The following is a 22,623-nucleotide window of genomic DNA, read 5'->3' as shown; positions in this document are numbered from 1 at the left end:
CTAAACTACAAAATTTACAGAAACGCTGTGATCAAATGCTGATGGTACTGACATACTCTTCTCTTAGTTGCTAAGTTGTCCGTCAGAATTTTTACCATGGCTCTTTTACGTATTTGGAATTGCACTTCTGATCCTCCTGGGACATTTACAATCAAGCCCATTAAACAAACAAAAAAAAAAGAAACAATGAAAAAAGACTGTAACAGACAGGTACATGTCCCTCACACAAGTCAGCTTTAGATTCTGTTTTCTTTGTCATGGTTTAGAGGCCACTAGCTAAAAAGGGAGTCCTTCCAAGCCTGTTTGTTGTTTAAATTTGGCCAAAGGGTCCAGCTGACACTGACTCCCACCTGACCTGTTTGTTGCTCGACCCCCCCACACACATAAGACACTTAGAGAAAAAAAACTAATCCTCACGTCAAAAGATGAAAACGACCAATCCAAAAACCCTCCGAGGAAACAGCTCAGAGACAAACAGTTTCTAGAGATGAGGGTGAAAGGCCTTCCAAGTTGAAATGGAGTCCCTCATGCCAGACCTCTCAACACCTTGGTTCTTGCTGGGTGCTGCTTGCTCACGCCTGAAACCTTAGCTACTCAGGTGGATCACGTTTCCAGGCCCGCCCAAGCAAGTCGTTCCATGAGACCTGTTAGAAAAAGCCAAATGTTAGAAAAGAGGATGCCTCGAGGAAAAGGAGACCGAGACCTCTACAGACGAGAGCACGCTTTATTTTGCCGTGGTGAGGGGCGTCCTGCACTCTGGACAGCCTGGGATGCAAGCCTCGCCGGGGGGGGGGGGGGGGCGGGGACTAGGGGTGAGGAGGTTTTCCGGGGTACGCAGCCAGGGAGAGGTAAAGAGAAGTGTCCTTGTGGTGGTAGACAGCCAGCACTTGCAAGCAATCAGGAAGCGATAAGGGGAAAAGTCCTTGTGGTCTCAGGCACTGCCCCTGCCTTTCTTTCTATCACAGGTAATTTAGGCAGTGTGGGCTTCGGGGACCCTGGAGAGTCAACCCTTTAAAACCCTCACACGAAAAGGGCTGGTGGAGCGGGGCAAGGTGTACGGCCTGAATTCAAGCACTGGTACCACAAAAATCAATACGTAAATACGTAAATACATAAATAAACAAATAAACAAATAAATAAAACAAAAAAGTGGTTATGATGGATGCGTGTCTATCGAACATGAAAGCCCTCTAGGCACAAACTTCTATGAGTGGCCACGGCGTTGTACACTACTCGGGAAGAAGTCCCTATTTCTACCTGCTCCGGACCCGTCCTAGCATACTTAAAAGTGGTGTTTTTAGTTTTGGACATAAAACACAGGGTTTGTTCTTAGACTCGTGGACCACAGCCTTGGATTGACTTTGGATAAACACTGAAAGGTAGAGACACTTGCCAATACAGCCTATTACACAAAGAAAGACTTCACACATTGCAGAGAAAGGTACAAACTACATTGCCACCAAACGATCCGAAACGGGCAGCAATTCATCACCACTCACACTCAAGCAGGGTACAGGACCAAGCAAAAGGAAACGCGCCCTCAATGTCAGGGTTGCAACTCTTTCTGGGACTTCTCCTTGCCAATGTATTCCCGGGTGTGTTTGAATTTTGCATTCTAAGCATACTCCCCTCACCGTGAGCTCAGGCCCTGCGCCCGCTGTCCCCGTGACTGCAGGCACCGCCGTGGGAGTTGGGGCCCCACGGAGAGGTCATGCACACGCTGACCTGTGTTGGGTCGAGCGACGGAGCAGCACCCGACTGAGGTGGCCTGCCTCCCTGTCCCCTGGCGTCTTGCCCTGGGCCCAGTGCACCACCTTGTGGCGAGCCAGGGTGTGGCGCGTCCCAGTCTGGGGCCCGCTGGGCTGCAGACCCGCTTTCTCAGGGCTTTCGCACTTCCCTCACCGTCCGCCTGAACGTTTTCTACTCCTGCTGGCTTTCTGAGGACAGTTGGGGAGCGGTCCCCAACGTGGCCTGGGACCCACCCGGCTGGTGCCCAGTGAGCGGGCGCGCGCCCCACGAGAGTGTGGGGAGGGGAGAGGAGAGGATTCGGGGGCGTGTCTGTGAGGTGGGAGGCGTGGGTCTGGCGGGGTGGCGGGGAAGGGGTCGCCGGTGGTGGTGGCGCTGGGTCGGGGCGGTGAGGTCCCGGAGGCCAAAAGGAGCAGCGAGGGAGGGACGAGCAAAAGCCTACAGCACCCGGTATTCCCAGGCGGTCTCCCATCCAAGTACTAACCAGGCCCGACCCTGCTTAGCTTCCGAGATCAGACGAGATCGGGCGCGTTCAGGGTGGTATGGCCGTAGACGCCAGCTGCCGCCTCCTGGAGCCCCAAGAGCGTGAGGTGGGCGCGGCCTGCGTCTCCACACTGCTCCCCTGGCACGGCTGCGGGTGGGGGCTGCGGGGTGGGGGCTGGCGGCCTCTGGCCAAGCAGCCAGGGGCCCCGGACGCCTGCTGGGGCAGCCGGTCTCGCCCAGGTGGCCACTCGCTGGCTTTCTTCCCGAGGTGTCCCGGTGCCCGGACCAGGATCGAGTTTTCTCAGGGGAACATTGCTCAGTGCTCTCGGGCTCTTGTTCCTCTGGGGATGTGTCACTGCCTTGGCTAAGGCGGGGGTGTGGGGGGGGTGCACAGTTCTGGCCGCCCTCCTCCCTCGCCTGCGGGAGCCGACCCTTGGGCGCGTGGCTCCCGACGGACGTCTTGGGGACCTTTCCGGTCCTCCTCGTCCACAAAGCCCCACTGCCCCTCCAGCCCTCTGCAAAACGGCAGCCGCGCCCTTAGCCGACCCGCTGCGCCCTCCTCCACACTCTGGGCCTGGGGCTGCGGGGCTCAATCGGGAACATTTCCAGCTCAGAGGCCCCTTTCACCACCGAAATCGTGGAGACAAGGGAAAGAAAAAAACATCTCCTCCCATCCCTACTCAACGTCCTAAGAAATCCTATCCTGTCAACCCTCAGGCTTCCTAAACTCTACACTTTGTCCTCAGAAGTATTTACTTCTGTTCCCTTCTAATTTTTCTCAGGGTTTCGGCCACTGAGATGACGATCATGACGAAATGAAAATTCATTAAGAGTTGGTTTATAGAAAATCTTCTAGATGGCTTCATCCCTATGGTGAAACAACTGTTGTCTTACATGATTCTAATACAGTTAGGAGCCTACATGTGCCTGTGATGAGGCTATTTGGGGTCACTGACACTGACCCCTCAATGAATGGGCACTCTGAGGTTTTACTCTCAGGATAACCACTGATATGTGTGGATAACCTCTAGAGAGCTGTCATGCTGTCATTCGTTCCTAGATAGTAAGCATATCTGCATTTTCCAAGGCTGTCGGGCCCTCTAAACTACAAAATTTACAGAAACGCTGTGATCAAATGCTGATGGTACTGACATACTCTTCTCTTAGTTGCTAAGTTGTCCGTCAGAATTTTTACCATGGCTCTTTTACGTATTTGGAATTGCACTTCTGATCCTCCTGGGACATTTACAATCAAGCCCATTAAACAAACAAAAAAAAAAGAAACAATGAAAAAAGACTGTAACAGACAGGTACATGTCCCTCACACAAGTCAGCTTTAGATTCTGTTTTCTTTGTCATGGTTTAGAGGCCACTAGCTAAAAAGGGAGTCCTTCCAAGCCTGTTTGTTGTTTAAATTTGGCCAAAGGGTCCAGCTGACACTGACTCCCACCTGACCTGTTTGTTGCTCGACCCCCCCACACACATAAGACACTTAGAGAAAAAAACTAATCCTCACGTCGAAAGATGAAAACGACCAATCCAAAAACCCTCCGAGGAAACAGCTCAGAGACAAACAGTTTCTAGAGATGAGGGTGAAAGGCCTTCCAAGTTGAAATGGAGTCCCTCATGCCAGACCTCTCAACACCTTGGTTCTTGCTGGGTGCTGCTTGCTCACGCCTGAAACCTTAGCTACTCAGGTGGATCACGTTTCCAGGCCCGCCCAAGCAAGTCGTTCCATGAGACCTGTTAGAAAAAGCCAAATGTTAGAAAAGAGGATGCCTCGAGGAAAAGGAGACCGAGACCTCTACAGACGAGAGCACGCTTTATTTTGCCGTGGTGAGGGGCGTCCTGCACTCTGGACAGCCTGGGATGCAAGCCTCGCCGGGGGGGGGGGGCGGGCGGGGACTAGGGGTGAGGAGGTTTTCCGGGGTACGCAGCCAGGGAGAGGTAAAGAGAAGTGTCCTTGTGGTGGTAGACAGCCAGCACTTGCAAGCAATCAGGAAGCGATAAGGGGAAAAGTCCTTGTGGTCTCAGGCACTGCCCCTGCCTTTCTTTCTATCACAGGTAATTTAGGCAGTGTGGGCTTCGGGGACCCTGGAGAGTCAACCCTTTAAAACCCTCACACGAAAAGGGCTGGTGGAGCGGGGCAAGGTGTACGGCCTGAATTCAAGCACTGGTACCACAAAAATCAATACGTAAATACGTAAATACATAAATAAACAAATAAACAAATAAATAAAACAAAAAAGTGGTTATGATGGATGCGTGTCTATCGAACATGAAAGCCCTCTAGGCACAAACTTCTATGAGTGGCCACGGCGTTGTACACTACTCGGGAAGAAGTCCCTATTTCTACCTGCTCCGGACCCGTCCTAGAATACTTAAAAGTGGTGTTTTTAGTTTTGGACATAAAACACAGGGTTTGTTCTTAGACTCGTGGACCACAGCCTTGGATTGACTTTGGATAAACACTGAAAGGTAGAGACACTTGCCAATACAGCCTATTACACAAAGAAAGACTTCACACATTGCAGAGAAAGGTACAAACTACATTGCCACCAAACGATCCGAAACGGGCAGCAATTCATCACCACTCACACTCAAGCAGGGTACAGGACCAAGCAAAAGGAAACGCGCCCTCAATGTCAGGGTTGCAACTCTTTCTGGGACTTCTCCTTGCCAATGTATTCCCGGGTGTGTTTGAATTTTGCATTCTAAGCATACTCCCCTCACCGTGAGCTCAGGCCCTGCGCCCGCTGTCCCCGTGACTGCAGGCACCGCCGTGGGAGTTGGGGCCCCACGGAGAGGTCATGCACACGCTGACCTGTGTTGGGTCGAGCGACGGAGCAGCACCCGACTGAGGTGGCCTGCCTCCCTGTCCCCTGGCGTCTTGCCCTGGGCCCAGTGCACCACCTTGTGGCGAGCCAGGGTGTGGCGCGTCCCAGTCTGGGGCCCGCTGGGCTGCAGACCCGCTTTCTCAGGGCTTTCGCACTTCCCTCACCGTCCGCCTGAACGTTTTCTACTCCTGCTGGCTTTCTGAGGACAGTTGGGGAGCGGTCCCCAACGTGGCCTGGGACCCACCCGGCTGGTGCCCAGTGAGCGGGCGCGCGCCCCACGAGAGTGTGGGGAGGGGAGAGGAGAGGATTCGGGGGCGTGTCTGTGAGGTGGGAGGCGTGGGTCTGGCGGGGTGGCGGGGAAGGGGTCGCCGGTGGTGGTGGCGCTGGGTCGGGGCGGTGAGGTCCCGGAGGCCAAAAGGAGCAGCGAGGGAGGGACGAGCAAAAGCCTACAGCACCCGGTATTCCCAGGCGGTCTCCCATCCAAGTACTAACCAGGCCCGACCCTGCTTAGCTTCCGAGATCAGACGAGATCGGGCGCGTTCAGGGTGGTATGGCCGTAGACGCCAGCTGCCGCCTCCTGGAGCCCCAAGAGCGTGAGGTGGGCGCGGCCTGCGTCTCCACACTGCTCCCCTGGCACGGCTGCGGGTGGGGGCTGCGGGGTGGGGGCTGGCGGCCTCTGGCCAAGCAGCCAGGGGCCCCGGACGCCTGCTGGGGCAGCCGGTCTCGCCCAGGTGGCCACTCGCTGGCTTTCTTCCCGAGGTGTCCCGGTGCCCGGACCAGGATCGAGTTTTCTCAGGGGAACATTGCTCAGTGCTCTCGGGCTCTTGTTCCTCTGGGGATGTGTCACTGCCTTGGCTAAGGCGGGGGTGTGGGGGGGGTGCACAGTTCTGGCCGCCCTCCTCCCTCGCCTGCGGGAGCCGACCCTTGGGCGCGTGGCTCCCGACGGACGTCTTGGGGACCTTTCCGGTCCTCCTCGTCCACAAAGCCCCACTGCCCCTCCAGCCCTCTGCAAAACGGCAGCCGCGCCCTTAGCCGACCCGCTGCGCCCTCCTCCACACTCTGGGCCTGGGGCTGCGGGGCTCAATCGGGAACATTTCCAGCTCAGAGGCCCCTTTCACCACCGAAATCGTGGAGACAAGGGAAAGAAAAAAACATCTCCTCCCATCCCTACTCAACGTCCTAAGAAATCCTATCCTGTCAACCCTCAGGCTTCCTAAACTCTACACTTTGTCCTCAGAAGTATTTACTTCTGTTCCCTTCTAATTTTTCTCAGGGTTTCGGCCACTGAGATGACGATCATGACGAAATGAAAATTCATTAAGAGTTGGTTTATAGAAAATCTTCTAGATGGCTTCATCCCTATGGTGAAACAACTGTTGTCTTACATGATTCTAATACAGTTAGGAGCCTACATGTGCCTGTGATGAGGCTATTTGGGGTCACTGACACTGACCCCTCAATGAATGGGCACTCTGAGGTTTTACTCTCAGGATAACCACTGATATGTGTGGATAACCTCTAGAGAGCTGTCATGCTGTCATTCGTTCCTAGATAGTAAGCATATCTGCATTTTCCAAGGCTGTCGGGCCCTCTAAACTACAAAATTTACAGAAACGCTGTGATCAAATGCTGATGGTACTGACATACTCTTCTCTTAGTTGCTAAGTTGTCCGTCAGAATTTTTACCATGGCTCTTTTACGTATTTGGAATTGCACTTCTGATCCTCCTGGGACATTTACAATCAAGCCCATTAAACAAACAAAAAAAAAAGAAACAATGAAAAAAGACTGTAACAGACAGGTACATGTCCCTCACACAAGTCAGCTTTAGATTCTGTTTTCTTTGTCATGGTTTAGAGGCCACTAGCTAAAAAGGGAGTCCTTCCAAGCCTGTTTGTTGTTTAAATTTGGCCAAAGGGTCCAGCTGACACTGACTCCCACCTGACCTGTTTGTTGCTCGACCCCCCCACACACATAAGACACTTAGAGAAAAAAACTAATCCTCACGTCGAAAGATGAAAACGACCAATCCAAAAACCCTCCGAGGAAACAGCTCAGAGACAAACAGTTTCTAGAGATGAGGGTGAAAGGCCTTCCAAGTTGAAATGGAGTCCCTCATGCCAGACCTCTCAACACCTTGGTTCTTGCTGGGTGCTGCTTGCTCACGCCTGAAACCTTAGCTACTCAGGTGGATCACGTTTCCAGGCCCGCCCAAGCAAGTCGTTCCATGAGACCTGTTAGAAAAAGCCAAATGTTAGAAAAGAGGATGCCTCGAGGAAAAGGAGACCGAGACCTCTACAGACGAGAGCACGCTTTATTTTGCCGTGGTGAGGGGCGTCCTGCACTCTGGACAGCCTGGGATGCAAGCCTCGCCGGGGGGGGGGGGGCGGGCGGGGACTAGGGGTGAGGAGGTTTTCCGGGGTACGCAGCCAGGGAGAGGTAAAGAGAAGTGTCCTTGTGGTGGTAGACAGCCAGCACTTGCAAGCAATCAGGAAGCGATAAGGGGAAAAGTCCTTGTGGTCTCAGGCACTGCCCCTGCCTTTCTTTCTATCACAGGTAATTTAGGCAGTGTGGGCTTCGGGGACCCTGGAGAGTCAACCCTTTAAAACCCTCACACGAAAAGGGCTGGTGGAGCGGGGCAAGGTGTACGGCCTGAATTCAAGCACTGGTACCACAAAAATCAATACGTAAATACGTAAATACATAAATAAACAAATAAACAAATAAATAAAACAAAAAAGTGGTTATGATGGATGCGTGTCTATCGAACATGAAAGCCCTCTAGGCACAAACTTCTATGAGTGGCCACGGCGTTGTACACTACTCGGGAAGAAGTCCCTATTTCTACCTGCTCCGGACCCGTCCTAGCATACTTAAAAGTGGTGTTTTTAGTTTTGGACATAAAACACAGGGTTTGTTCTTAGACTCGTGGACCACAGCCTTGGATTGACTTTGGATAAACACTGAAAGGTAGAGACACTTGCCAATACAGCCTATTACACAAAGAAAGACTTCACACATTGCAGAGAAAGGTACAAACTACATTGCCACCAAACGATCCGAAACGGGCAGCAATTCATCACCACTCACACTCAAGCAGGGTACAGGACCAAGCAAAAGGAAACGCGCCCTCAATGTCAGGGTTGCAACTCTTTCTGGGACTTCTCCTTGCCAATGTATTCCCGGGTGTGTTTGAATTTTGCATTCTAAGCATACTCCCCTCACCGTGAGCTCAGGCCCTGCGCCCGCTGTCCCCGTGACTGCAGGCACCGCCGTGGGAGTTGGGGCCCCACGGAGAGGTCATGCACACGCTGACCTGTGTTGGGTCGAGCGACGGAGCAGCACCCGACTGAGGTGGCCTGCCTCCCTGTCCCCTGGCGTCTTGCCCTGGGCCCAGTGCACCACCTTGTGGCGAGCCAGGGTGTGGCGCGTCCCAGTCTGGGGCCCGCTGGGCTGCAGACCCGCTTTCTCAGGGCTTTCGCACTTCCCTCACCGTCCGCCTGAACGTTTTCTACTCCTGCTGGCTTTCTGAGGACAGTTGGGGAGCGGTCCCCAACGTGGCCTGGGACCCACCCGGCTGGTGCCCAGTGAGCGGGCGCGCGCCCCACGAGAGTGTGGGGAGGGGAGAGGAGAGGATTCGGGGGCGTGTCTGTGAGGTGGGAGGCGTGGGTCTGGCGGGGTGGCGGGGAAGGGGTCGCCGGTGGTGGTGGCGCTGGGTCGGGGCGGTGAGGTCCCGGAGGCCAAAAGGAGCAGCGAGGGAGGGACGAGCAAAAGCCTACAGCACCCGGTATTCCCAGGCGGTCTCCCATCCAAGTACTAACCAGGCCCGACCCTGCTTAGCTTCCGAGATCAGACGAGATCGGGCGCGTTCAGGGTGGTATGGCCGTAGACGCCAGCTGCCGCCTCCTGGAGCCCCAAGAGCGTGAGGTGGGCGCGGCCTGCGTCTCCACACTGCTCCCCTGGCACGGCTGCGGGTGGGGGCTGCGGGGTGGGGGCTGGCGGCCTCTGGCCAAGCGGCCAGGGGCCCCGGACGCCTGCTGGGGCAGCCGGTCTCGCCCAGGTGGCCACTCGCTGGCTTTCTTCCCGAGGTGTCCCGGTGCCCGGACCAGGATCGAGTTTTCTCAGGGGAACATTGCTCAGTGCTCTCGGGCTCTTGTTCCTCTGGGGATGTGTCACTGCCTTGGCTAAGGCGGGGGTGTGGGGGGGGTGCACAGTTCTGGCCGCCCTCCTCCCTCGCCTGCGGGAGCCGACCCTTGGGCGCGTGGCTCCCGACGGACGTCTTGGGGACCTTTCCGGTCCTCCTCGTCCACAAAGCCCCACTGCCCCTCCAGCCCTCTGCAAAACGGCAGCCGCGCCCTTAGCCGACCCGCTGCGCCCTCCTCCACACTCTGGGCCTGGGGCTGCGGGGCTCAATCGGGAACATTTCCAGCTCAGAGGCCCCTTTCACCACCGAAATCGTGGAGACAAGGGAAAGAAAAAAACATCTCCTCCCATCCCTACTCAACGTCCTAAGAAATCCTATCCTGTCAACCCTCAGGCTTCCTAAACTCTACACTTTGTCCTCAGAAGTATTTACTTCTGTTCCCTTCTAATTTTTCTCAGGGTTTCGGCCACTGAGATGACGATCATGACGAAATGAAAATTCATTAAGAGTTGGTTTATAGAAAATCTTCTAGATGGCTTCATCCCTATGGTGAAACAACTGTTGTCTTACATGATTCTAATACAGTTAGGAGCCTACATGTGCCTGTGATGAGGCTATTTGGGGTCACTGACACTGACCCCTCAATGAATGGGCACTCTGAGGTTTTACTCTCAGGATAACCACTGATATGTGTGGATAACCTCTAGAGAGCTGTCATGCTGTCATTCGTTCCTAGATAGTAAGCATATCTGCATTTTCCAAGGCTGTCGGGCCCTCTAAACTACAAAATTTACAGAAACGCTGTGATCAAATGCTGATGGTACTGACATACTCTTCTCTTAGTTGCTAAGTTGTCCGTCAGAATTTTTACCATGGCTCTTTTACGTATTTGGAATTGCACTTCTGATCCTCCTGGGACATTTACAATCAAGCCCATTAAACAAACAAAAAAAAAAGAAACAATGAAAAAAGACTGTAACAGACAGGTACATGTCCCTCACACAAGTCAGCTTTAGATTCTGTTTTCTTTGTCATGGTTTAGAGGCCACTAGCTAAAAAGGGAGTCCTTCCAAGCCTGTTTGTTGTTTAAATTTGGCCAAAGGGTCCAGCTGACACTGACTCCCACCTGACCTGTTTGTTGCTCGACCCCCCCACACACATAAGACACTTAGAGAAAAAAAACTAATCCTCACGTCGAAAGATGAAAACGACCAATCCAAAAACCCTCCGAGGAAACAGCTCAGAGACAAACAGTTTCTAGAGATGAGGGTGAAAGGCCTTCCAAGTTGAAATGGAGTCCCTCATGCCAGACCTCTCAACACCTTGGTTCTTGCTGGGTGCTGCTTGCTCACGCCTGAAACCTTAGCTACTCAGGTGGATCACGTTTCCAGGCCCGCCCAAGCAAGTCGTTCCATGAGACCTGTTAGAAAAAGCCAAATGTTAGAAAAGAGGATGCCTCGAGGAAAAGGAGACCGAGACCTCTACAGACGAGAGCACGCTTTATTTTGCCGTGGTGAGGGGCGTCCTGCACTCTGGACAGCCTGGGATGCAAGCCTCGCCGGGGGGGGGGGGCGGGCGGGGACTAGGGGTGAGGAGGTTTTCCGGGGTACGCAGCCAGGGAGAGGTAAAGAGAAGTGTCCTTGTGGTGGTAGACAGCCAGCACTTGCAAGCAATCAGGAAGCGATAAGGGGAAAAGTCCTTGTGGTCTCAGGCACTGCCCCTGCCTTTCTTTCTATCACAGGTAATTTAGGCAGTGTGGGCTTCGGGGACCCTGGAGAGTCAACCCTTTAAAACCCTCACACGAAAAGGGCTGGTGGAGCGGGGCAAGGTGTACGGCCTGAATTCAAGCACTGGTACCACAAAAATCAATACGTAAATACGTAAATACATAAATAAACAAATAAACAAATAAATAAAACAAAAAAGTGGTTATGATGGATGCGTGTCTATCGAACATGAAAGCCCTCTAGGCACAAACTTCTATGAGTGGCCACGGCGTTGTACACTACTCGGGAAGAAGTCCCTATTTCTACCTGCTCCGGACCCGTCCTAGCATACTTAAAAGTGGTGTTTTTAGTTTTGGACATAAAACACAGGGTTTGTTCTTAGACTCGTGGACCACAGCCTTGGATTGACTTTGGATAAACACTGAAAGGTAGAGACACTTGCCAATACAGCCTATTACACAAAGAAAGACTTCACACATTGCAGAGAAAGGTACAAACTACATTGCCACCAAACGATCCGAAACGGGCAGCAATTCATCACCACTCACACTCAAGCAGGGTACAGGACCAAGCAAAAGGAAACGCGCCCTCAATGTCAGGGTTGCAACTCTTTCTGGGACTTCTCCTTGCCAATGTATTCCCGGGTGTGTTTGAATTTTGCATTCTAAGCATACTCCCCTCACCGTGAGCTCAGGCCCTGCGCCCGCTGTCCCCGTGACTGCAGGCACCGCCGTGGGAGTTGGGGCCCCACGGAGAGGTCATGCACACGCTGACCTGTGTTGGGTCGAGCGACGGAGCAGCACCCGACTGAGGTGGCCTGCCTCCCTGTCCCCTGGCGTCTTGCCCTGGGCCCAGTGCACCACCTTGTGGCGAGCCAGGGTGTGGCGCGTCCCAGTCTGGGGCCCGCTGGGCTGCAGACCCGCTTTCTCAGGGCTTTCGCACTTCCCTCACCGTCCGCCTGAACGTTTTCTACTCCTGCTGGCTTTCTGAGGACAGTTGGGGAGCGGTCCCCAACGTGGCCTGGGACCCACCCGGCTGGTGCCCAGTGAGCGGGCGCGCGCCCCACGAGAGTGTGGGGAGGGGAGAGGAGAGGATTCGGGGGCGTGTCTGTGAGGTGGGAGGCGTGGGTCTGGCGGGGTGGCGGGGAAGGGGTCGCCGGTGGTGGTGGCGCTGGGTCGGGGCGGTGAGGTCCCGGAGGCCAAAAGGAGCAGCGAGGGAGGGACGAGCAAAAGCCTACAGCACCCGGTATTCCCAGGCGGTCTCCCATCCAAGTACTAACCAGGCCCGACCCTGCTTAGCTTCCGAGATCAGACGAGATCGGGCGCGTTCAGGGTGGTATGGCCGTAGACGCCAGCTGCCGCCTCCTGGAGCCCCAAGAGCGTGAGGTGGGCGCGGCCTGCGTCTCCACACTGCTCCCCTGGCACGGCTGCGGGTGGGGGCTGCGGGGTGGGGGCTGGCGGCCTCTGGCCAAGCGGCCAGGGGCCCCGGACGCCTGCTGGGGCAGCCGGTCTCGCCCAGGTGGCCACTCGCTGGCTTTCTTCCCGAGGTGTCCCGGTGCCCGGACCAGGATCGAGTTTTCTCAGGGGAACATTGCTCAGTGCTCTCGGGCTCTTGTTCCTCTGGGGATGTGTCACTGCCTTGGCTAAGGCGGGGGTGTGGGGGGGGTGCACAGTTCTGGCCGCCCTCCTCCCTCGCCTGCGGGAGCCGATCCTTGGGCGCGTGGCTCCCGACGGACGTCTTGGGGACCTTTCCGGTCCTCCTCGTCCACAAAGCCCCACTGCCCCTCCAGCCCTCTGCAAAACGGCAGCCGCGCCCTTAGCCGACCCGCTGCGCCCTCCTCCACACTCTGGGCCTGGGGCTGCGGGGCTCAATCGGGAACATTTCCAGCTCAGAGGCCCCTTTCACCACCGAAATCGTGGAGACAAGGGAAAGAAAAAAACATCTCCTCCCATCCCTACTCAACGTCCTAAGAAATCCTATCCTGTCAACCCTCAGGCTTCCTAAACTCTACACTTTGTCCTCAGAAGTATTTACTTCTGTTCCCTTCTAATTTTTCTCAGGGTTTCGGCCACTGAGATGACGATCATGACGAAATGAAAATTCATTAAGAGTTGGTTTATAGAAAATCTTCTAGATGGCTTCATCCCTATGGTGAAACAACTGTTGTCTTACATGATTCTAATACAGTTAGGAGCCTACATGTGCCTGTGATGAGGCTATTTGGGGTCACTGACACTGACCCCTCAATGAATGGGCACTCTGAGGTTTTACTCTCAGGATAACCACTGATATGTGTGGATAACCTCTAGAGAGCTGTCATGCTGTCATTCGTTCCTAGATAGTAAGCATATCTGCATTTTCCAAGGCTGTCGGGCCCTCTAAACTACAAAATTTACAGAAACGCTGTGATCAAATGCTGATGGTACTGACATACTCTTCTCTTAGTTGCTAAGTTGTCCGTCAGAATTTTTACCATGGCTCTTTTACGTATTTGGAATTGCACTTCTGATCCTCCTGGGACATTTACAATCAAGCCCATTAAACAAACAAAAAAAAAAGAAACAATGAAAAAAGACTGTAACAGACAGGTACATGTCCCTCACACAAGTCAGCTTTAGATTCTGTTTTCTTTGTCATGGTTTAGAGGCCACTAGCTAAAAAGGGAGTCCTTCCAAGCCTGTTTGTTGTTTAAATTTGGCCAAAGGGTCCAGCTGACACTGACTCCCACCTGACCTGTTTGTTGCTCGACCCCCCCACACACATAAGACACTTAGAGAAAAAAAACTAATCCTCACGTCGAAAGATGAAAACGACCAATCCAAAAACCCTCCGAGGAAACAGCTCAGAGACAAACAGTTTCTAGAGATGAGGGTGAAAGGCCTTCCAAGTTGAAATGGAGTCCCTCATGCCAGACCTCTCAACACCTTGGTTCTTGCTGGGTGCTGCTTGCTCACGCCTGAAACCTTAGCTACTCAGGTGGATCACGTTTCCAGGCCCGCCCAAGCAAGTCGTTCCATGAGACCTGTTAGAAAAAGCCAAATGTTAGAAAAGAGGATGCCTCGAGGAAAAGGAGACCGAGACCTCTACAGACGAGAGCACGCTTTATTTTGCCGTGGTGAGGGGCGTCCTGCACTCTGGACAGCCTGGGATGCAAGCCTCGCCGGGGGGGGGGGGGGGGCGGGGACTAGGGGTGAGGAGGTTTTCCGGGGTACGCAGCCAGGGAGAGGTAAAGAGAAGTGTCCTTGTGGTGGTAGACAGCCAGCACTTGCAAGCAATCAGGAAGCGATAAGGGGAAAAGTCCTTGTGGTCTCAGGCACTGCCCCTGCCTTTCTTTCTATCACAGGTAATTTAGGCAGTGTGGGCTTCGGGGACCCTGGAGAGTCAACCCTTTAAAACCCTCACACGAAAAGGGCTGGTGGAGCGGGGCAAGGTGTACGGCCTGAATTCAAGCACTGGTACCACAAAAATCAATACGTAAATACGTAAATACATAAATAAACAAATAAACAAATAAATAAAACAAAAAAGTGGTTATGATGGATGCGTGTCTATCGAACATGAAAGCCCTCTAGGCACAAACTTCTATGAGTGGCCACGGCGTTGTACACTACTCGGGAAGAAGTCCCTATTTCTACCTGCTCCGGACCCGTCCTAGCATACTTAAAAGTGGTGTTTTTAGTTTTGGACATAAAACACAGGGTTTGTTCTTAGACTCGTGGACCACAGCCTTGGATTGACTTTGGATAAACACTGAAAGGTAGAGACACTTGCCAATACAGCCTATTACACAAAGAAAGACTTCACACATTGCAGAGAAAGGTACAAACTACATTGCCACCAAACGATCCGAAACGGGCAGCAATTCATCACCACTCACACTCAAGCAGGGTACAGGACCAAGCAAAAGGAAACGCGCCCTCAATGTCAGGGTTGCAACTCTTTCTGGGACTTCTCCTTGCCAATGTATTCCCGGGTGTGTTTGAATTTTGCATTCTAAGCATACTCCCCTCACCGTGAGCTCAGGCCCTGCGCCCGCTGTCCCCGTGACTGCAGGCACCGCCGTGGGAGTTGGGGCCCCACGGAGAGGTCATGCACACGCTGACCTGTGTTGGGTCGAGCGACGGAGCAGCACCCGACTGAGGTGGCCTGCCTCCCTGTCCCCTGGCGTCTTGCCCTGGGCCCAGTGCACCACCTTGTGGCGAGCCAGGGTGTGGCGCGTCCCAGTCTGGGGCCCGCTGGGCTGCAGACCCGCTTTCTCAGGGCTTTCGCACTTCCCTCACCGTCCGCCTGAACGTTTTCTACTCCTGCTGGCTTTCTGAGGACAGTTGGGGAGCGGTCCCCAACGTGGCCTGGGACCCACCCGGCTGGTGCCCAGTGAGCGGGCGCGCGCCCCACGAGAGTGTGGGGAGGGGAGAGGAGAGGATTCGGGGGCGTGTCTGTGAGGTGGGAGGCGTGGGTCTGGCGGGGTGGCGGGGAAGGGGTCGCCGGTGGTGGTGGCGCTGGGTCGGGGCGGTGAGGTCCCGGAGGCCAAAAGGAGCAGCGAGGGAGGGACGAGCAAAAGCCTACAGCACCCGGTATTCCCAGGCGGTCTCCCATCCAAGTACTAACCAGGCCCGACCCTGCTTAGCTTCCGAGATCAGACGAGATCGGGCGCGTTCAGGGTGGTATGGCCGTAGACGCCAGCTGCCGCCTCCTGGAGCCCCAAGAGCGTGAGGTGGGCGCGGCCTGCGTCTCCACACTGCTCCCCTGGCACGGCTGCGGGTGGGGGCTGCGGGGTGGGGGCTGGCGGCCTCTGGCCAAGCGGCCAGGGGCCCCGGACGCCTGCTGGGGCAGCCGGTCTCGCCCAGGTGGCCACTCGCTGGCTTTCTTCCCGAGGTGTCCCGGTGCCCGGACCAGGATCGAGTTTTCTCAGGGGAACATTGCTCAGTGCTCTCGGGCTCTTGTTCCTCTGGGGATGTGTCACTGCCTTGGCTAAGGCGGGGGTGTGGGGGGGGTGCACAGTTCTGGCCGCCCTCCTCCCTCGCCTGCGGGAGCCGATCCTTGGGCGCGTGGCTCCCGACGGACGTCTTGGGGACCTTTCCGGTCCTCCTCGTCCACAAAGCCCCACTGCCCCTCCAGCCCTCTGCAAAACGGCAGCCGCGCCCTTAGCCGACCCGCTGCGCCCTCCTCCACACTCTGGGCCTGGGGCTGCGGGGCTCAATCGGGAACATTTCCAGCTCAGAGGCCCCTTTCACCACCGAAATCGTGGAGACAAGGGAAAGAAAAAAACATCTCCTCCCATCCCTACTCAACGTCCTAAGAAATCCTATCCTGTCAACCCTCAGGCTTCCTAAACTCTACACTTTGTCCTCAGAAGTATTTACTTCTGTTCCCTTCTAATTTTTCTCAGGGTTTCGGCCACTGAGATGACGATCATGACGAAATGAAAATTCATTAAGAGTTGGTTTATAGAAAATCTTCTAGATGGCTTCATCCCTATGGTGAAACAACTGTTGTCTTACATGATTCTAATACAGTTAGGAGCCTACATGTGCCTGTGATGAGGCTATTTGGGGTCACTGACACTGACCCCTCAATGAATGGGCACTCTGAGGTTTTACTCTCAGGATAACCACTGATATGTGTGGATAACCTCTAGAGAGCTGTCATGCTGTCATTCGTTCCTAGATAGTAAGCATATCTGCATTTTCCAAGGCTGTCGGGCCCTCTAAACTACAAAATTTACAGAAACGCTGTGATCAAATGCTGATGGTACTGACATACTCTTCTCTTAGTTGCTAAGTTGTCCGTCAGAATTTTTACCATGGCTCTTTTACGTATTTGGAATTGCACTTCTGATCCTCCTGGGACATTTACAATCAAGCCCATTAAACAAACAAACAAAAAAGAAACAATGAAAAAAGACTGTAACAGACAGGTACATGTCCCTCACACAAGTCAGCTTTAGATTCTGTTTTCTTTGTCATGGTTTAGAGGCCACTAGCTAAAAAGGGAGTCCTTCCAAGCCTGTTTGTTGTTTAAATTTGGCCAAAGGGTCCAGCTGACACTGACTCCCACCTGACCTGTTTGTTGCTCGACCCCCCCACACACATAAGACACTTAGAGAAAAAAAACTAATCCTCACGTCGAAAGATGAAAACGACCAATCCAAAAACCCTCCGAGGAAACAGCTCAGAGACAAACAGTTTCTAGAGATGAGGGTGAAAGGCCTTCCAAGTTGAAATGGAGTCCCTCATGCCAGACCTCTCAACACCTTGGTTCTTGCTGGGTGCTGCTTGCTCACGCCTGAAACCTTAGCTACTCAGGTGGATCACGTTTCCAGGCCCGCCCAAGCAAGTCGTTCCATGAGACCTGTTAGAAAAAGCCAAATGTTAGAAAAGAAAGGAGACCGAGACCTCTACAGACGAGAGCACGCTTTATTTTGCCGTGGTGAGGGGCGTCCTGCACTCTGGACAGCCTGGGATGCAAGCCTCGCCGGGGGGGGGGGGGCGGGGACTAGGGGTGAGGAGGTTTTCCGGGGTACGCAGCCAGGGAGAGGTAAAGAGAAGTGTCCTTGTGGTGGTAGACAGCCAGCACTTGCAAGCAATCAGGAAGCGATAAGGGGAAAAGTCCTTGTGGTCTCAGGCACTGCCCCTGCCTTTCTTTCTATCACAGGTAATTTAGGCAGTGTGGGCTTCGGGGACCCTGGAGAGTCAACCCTTTAAAACCCTCACACGAAAAGGGCTGGTGGAGCGGGGCAAGGTGTACGGCCTGAATTCAAGCACTGGTACCACAAAAATCAATACGTAAATACGTAAATACATAAATAAACAAATAAACAAATAAATAAAACAAAAAAGTGGTTATGATGGATGCGTGTCTATCGAACATGAAAGCCCTCTAGGCACAAACTTCTATGAGTGGCCACGGCGTTGTACACTACTCGGGAAGAAGTCCCTATTTCTACCTGCTCCGGACCCGTCCTAGCATACTTAAAAGTGGTGTTTTTAGTTTTGGACATAAAACACAGGGTTTGTTCTTAGACTCGTGGACCACAGCCTTGGATTGACTTTGGATAAACACTGAAAGGTAGAGACACTTGCCAATACAGCCTATTACACAAAGAAAGACTTCACACATTGCAGAGAAAGGTACAAACTACATTGCCACCAAACGATCCGAAACGGGCAGCAATTCATCACCACTCACACTCAAGCAGGGTACAGGACCAAGCAAAAGGAAACGCGCCCTCAATGTCAGGGTTGCAACTCTTTCTGGGACTTCTCCTTGCCAATGTATTCCCGGGTGTGTTTGAATTTTGCATTCTAAGCATACTCCCCTCACCGTGAGCTCAGGCCCTGCGCCCGCTGTCCCCGTGACTGCAGGCACCGCCGTGGGAGTTGGGGCCCCACGGAGAGGTCATGCACACGCTGACCTGTGTTGGGTCGAGCGACGGAGCAGCACCCGACTGAGGTGGCCTGCCTCCCTGTCCCCTGGCGTCTTGCCCTGGGCCCAGTGCACCACCTTGTGGCGAGCCAGGGTGTGGCGCGTCCCAGTCTGGGGCCCGCTGGGCTGCAGACCCGCTTTCTCAGGGCTTTCGCACTTCCCTCACCGTCCGCCTGAACGTTTTCTACTCCTGCTGGCTTTCTGAGGACAGTTGGGGAGCGGTCCCCAACGTGGCCTGGGACCCACCCGGCTGGTGCCCAGTGAGCGGGCGCGCGCCCCACGAGAGTGTGGGGAGGGGAGAGGAGAGGATTCGGGGGCGTGTCTGTGAGGTGGGAGGCGTGGGTCTGGCGGGGTGGCGGGGAAGGGGTCGCCGGTGGTGGTGGCGCTGGGTCGGGGCGGTGAGGTCCCGGAGGCCAAAAGGAGCAGCGAGGGAGGGACGAGCAAAAGCCTACAGCACCCGGTATTCCCAGGCGGTCTCCCATCCAAGTACTAACCAGGCCCGACCCTGCTTAGCTTCCGAGATCAGACGAGATCGGGCGCATTCAGGGTGGTATGGCCGTAGACGCCAGCTGCCGCCTCCTGGAGCCCCAAGAGCGTGAGGTGGGCGCGGCCTGCGTCTCCACACTGCTCCCCTGGCACGGCTGCGGGTGGGGGCTGCGGGGTGGGGGCTGGCGGCCTCTGGCCAAGCGGCCAGGGGCCCCGGACGCCTGCTGGGGCAGCCGGTCTCGCCCAGGTGGCCACTCACTGGCTTTCTTCCCGAGGTGTCCCGGTGCCCGGACCAGGATCGAGTTTTCTCAGGGGAACATTGCTCAGTGCTCTCGGGCTCTTGTTCCTCTGGGGATGTGTCACTGCCTTGGCTAAGGCGGGGGTGTGGGGGGGGTGCACAGTTCTGGCCGCCCTCCTCCCTCGCCTGCGGGAGCCGATCCTTGGGCGCGTGGCTCCCGACGGACGTCTTGGGGACCTTTCCGGTCCTCCTCGTCCACAAAGCCCCACTGCCCCTCCAGCCCTCTGCAAAACGGCAGCCGCGCCCTTAGCCGACCCGCTGCGCCCTCCTCCACACTCTGGGCCTGGGGCTGCGGGGCTCAATCGGGAACATTTCCAGCTCAGAGGCCCCTTTCACCACCGAAATCGTGGAGACAAGGGAAAGAAAAAAACATCTCCTCCCATCCCTACTCAACGTCCTAAGAAATCCTATCCTGTCAACCCTCAGGCTTCCTAAACTCTACACTTTGTCCTCAGAAGTATTTACTTCTGTTCCCTTCTAATTTTTCTCAGGGTTTCGGCCACTGAGATGACGATCATGACGAAATGAAAATTCATTAAGAGTTGGTTTATAGAAAATCTTCTAGATGGCTTCATCCCTATGGTGAAACAACTGTTGTCTTACATGATTCTAATACAGTTAGGAGCCTACATGTGCCTGTGATGAGGCTATTTGGGGTCACTGACACTGACCCCTCAATGAATGGGCACTCTGAGGTTTTACTCTCAGGATAACCACTGATATGTGTGGATAACCTCTAGAGAGCTGTCATGCTGTCATTCGTTCCTAGATAGTAAGCATATCTGCATTTTCCAAGGCTGTCGGGCCCTCTAAACTACAAAATTTACAGAAACGCTGTGATCAAATGCTGATGGTACTGACATACTCTTCTCTTAGTTGCTAAGTTGTCCGTCAGAATTTTTACCATGGCTCTTTTACGTATTTGGAATTGCACTTCTGATCCTCCTGGGACATTTACAATCAAGCCCATTAAACAAACAAAAAAAAAAGAAACAATGAAAAAAGACTGTAACAGACAGGTACATGTCCCTCACACAAGTCAGCTTTAGATTCTGTTTTCTTTGTCATGGTTTAGAGGCCACTAGCTAAAAAGGGAGTCCTTCCAAGCCTGTTTGTTGTTTAAATTTGGCCAAAGGGTCCAGCTGACACTGACTCCCACCTGACCTGTTTGTTGCTCGACCCCCCCACACACATAAGACACTTAGAGAAAAAAAACTAATCCTCACGTCGAAAGATGAAAACGACCAATCCAAAAACCCTCCGAGGAAACAGCTCAGAGACAAACAGTTTCTAGAGATGAGGGTGAAAGGCCTTCCAAGTTGAAATGGAGTCCCTCATGCCAGACCTCTCAACACCTTGGTTCTTGCTGGGTGCTGCTTGCTCACGCCTGAAACCTTAGCTACTCAGGTGGATCACGTTTCCAGGCCCGCCCAAGCAAGTCGTTCCATGAGACCTGTTAGAAAAAGCCAAATGTTAGAAAAGAGGATGCCTCGAGGAAAAGGAGACCGAGACCTCTACAGACGAGAGCACGCTTTATTTTGCCGTGGTGAGGGGCGTCCTGCACTCTGGACAGCCTGGGATGCAAGCCTCGCCGGGGGGGGGGGGGCGGGGACTAGGGGTGAGGAGGTTTTCCGGGGTACGCAGCCAGGGAGAGGTAAAGAGAAGTGTCCTTGTGGTGGTAGACAGCCAGCACTTGCAAGCAATCAGGAAGCGATAAGGGGAAAAGTCCTTGTGGTCTCAGGCACTGCCCCTGCCTTTCTTTCTATCACAGGTAATTTAGGCAGTGTGGGCTTCGGGGACCCTGGAGAGTCAACCCTTTAAAACCCTCACACGAAAAGGGCTGGTGGAGCGGGGCAAGGTGTACGGCCTGAATTCAAGCACTGGTACCACAAAAATCAATACGTAAATACGTAAATACATAAATAAACAAATAAACAAATAAATAAAACAAAAAAGTGGTTATGATGGATGCGTGTCTATCGAACATGAAAGCCCTCTAGGCACAAACTTCTATGAGTGGCCACGGCGTTGTACACTACTCGGGAAGAAGTCCCTATTTCTACCTGCTCCGGACCCGTCCTAGCATACTTAAAAGTGGTGTTTTTAGTTTTGGACATAAAACACAGGGTTTGTTCTTAGACTCGTGGACCACAGCCTTGGATTGACTTTGGATAAACACTGAAAGGTAGAGACACTTGCCAATACAGCCTATTACACAAAGAAAGACTTCACACATTGCAGAGAAAGGTACAAACTACATTGCCACCAAACGATCCGAAACGGGCAGCAATTCATCACCACTCACACTCAAGCAGGGTACAGGACCAAGCAAAAGGAAACGCGCCCTCAATGTCAGGGTTGCAACTCTTTCTGGGACTTCTCCTTGCCAATGTATTCCCGGGTGTGTTTGAATTTTGCATTCTAAGCATACTCCCCTCACCGTGAGCTCAGGCCCTGCGCCCGCTGTCCCCGTGACTGCAGGCACCGCCGTGGGAGTTGGGGCCCCACGGAGAGGTCATGCACACGCTGACCTGTGTTGGGTCGAGCGACGGAGCAGCACCCGACTGAGGTGGCCTGCCTCCCTGTCCCCTGGCGTCTTGCCCTGGGCCCAGTGCACCACCTTGTGGCGAGCCAGGGTGTGGCGCGTCCCAGTCTGGGGCCCGCTGGGCTGCAGACCCGCTTTCTCAGGGCTTTCGCACTTCCCTCACCGTCCGCCTGAACGTTTTCTACTCCTGCTGGCTTTCTGAGGACAGTTGGGGAGCGGTCCCCAACGTGGCCTGGGACCCACCCGGCTGGTGCCCAGTGAGCGGGCGCGCGCCCCACGAGAGTGTGGGGAGGGGAGAGGAGAGGATTCGGGGGCGTGTCTGTGAGGTGGGAGGCGTGGGTCTGGCGGGGTGGCGGGGAAGGGGTCGCCGGTGGTGGTGGCGCTGGGTCGGGGCGGTGAGGTCCCGGAGGCCAAAAGGAGCAGCGAGGGAGGGACGAGCAAAAGCCTACAGCACCCGGTATTCCCAGGCGGTCTCCCATCCAAGTACTAACCAGGCCCGACCCTGCTTAGCTTCCGAGATCAGACGAGATCGGGCGCATTCAGGGTGGTATGGCCGTAGACGCCAGCTGCCGCCTCCTGGAGCCCCAAGAGCGTGAGGTGGGCGCGGCCTGCGTCTCCACACTGCTCCCCTGGCACGGCTGCGGGTGGGGGCTGCGGGGTGGGGGCTGGCGGCCTCTGGCCAAGCGGCCAGGGGCCCCGGACGCCTGCTGGGGCAGCCGGTCTCGCCCAGGTGGCCACTCACTGGCTTTCTTCCCGAGGTGTCCCGGTGCCCGGACCAGGATCGAGTTTTCTCAGGGGAACATTGCTCAGTGCTCTCGGGCTCTTGTTCCTCTGGGGATGTGTCACTGCCTTGGCTAAGGCGGGGGTGTGGGGGGGGTGCACAGTTCTGGCCGCCCTCCTCCCTCGCCTGCGGGAGCCGATCCTTGGGCGCG

The 22,623-nt window shown here is 54.5% G+C and overlaps 1 long non-coding RNA gene and 7 other non-coding genes across 8 annotated transcripts in view; 1 reads left to right on the top strand and 7 right to left on the bottom strand.

Moving 5' to 3' along the window:
* The window catches only part of LOC141418921 (uncharacterized), a 518,407-nt gene that overhangs the window by 232,881 nt on the left and 262,903 nt on the right, over positions 1-22,623 (top strand). The window lies entirely within an intron of this gene.
* Positions 2,182-2,300, bottom strand: LOC141418967 (5S ribosomal RNA). The gene has a single exon (XR_012443644.1). It is a non-coding gene; the product is annotated as a 5S ribosomal RNA (ribosomal RNA).
* Positions 5,510-5,628, bottom strand: LOC141418966 (5S ribosomal RNA). Its single transcript, XR_012443643.1, has one exon. It is a non-coding gene; the product is annotated as a 5S ribosomal RNA (ribosomal RNA).
* On the bottom strand, positions 8,839-8,957 carry LOC141418964 (5S ribosomal RNA). The gene has a single exon (XR_012443641.1). It is a non-coding gene; the product is annotated as a 5S ribosomal RNA (ribosomal RNA).
* Positions 12,168-12,286, bottom strand: LOC141418963 (5S ribosomal RNA). Its single transcript, XR_012443640.1, has one exon. It is a non-coding gene; the product is annotated as a 5S ribosomal RNA (ribosomal RNA).
* On the bottom strand, positions 15,497-15,615 carry LOC141418962 (5S ribosomal RNA). Its single transcript, XR_012443639.1, has one exon. It is a non-coding gene; the product is annotated as a 5S ribosomal RNA (ribosomal RNA).
* Positions 18,808-18,926, bottom strand: LOC141419037 (5S ribosomal RNA). The gene has a single exon (XR_012443713.1). It is a non-coding gene; the product is annotated as a 5S ribosomal RNA (ribosomal RNA).
* Positions 22,134-22,252, bottom strand: LOC141418926 (5S ribosomal RNA). Its single transcript, XR_012443603.1, has one exon. It is a non-coding gene; the product is annotated as a 5S ribosomal RNA (ribosomal RNA).

The sequence above is a fragment of the Castor canadensis genome, chromosome 18, assembly GCF_047511655.1.
Source record: "Castor canadensis chromosome 18, mCasCan1.hap1v2, whole genome shotgun sequence".
In the NCBI taxonomy this organism is placed as follows: Eukaryota; Metazoa; Chordata; class Mammalia; order Rodentia; family Castoridae; genus Castor; species Castor canadensis.
The sequence above is the reverse complement of the archived record's forward strand: the minus strand, read 5'-3'. Positions and strand labels throughout refer to the sequence as shown.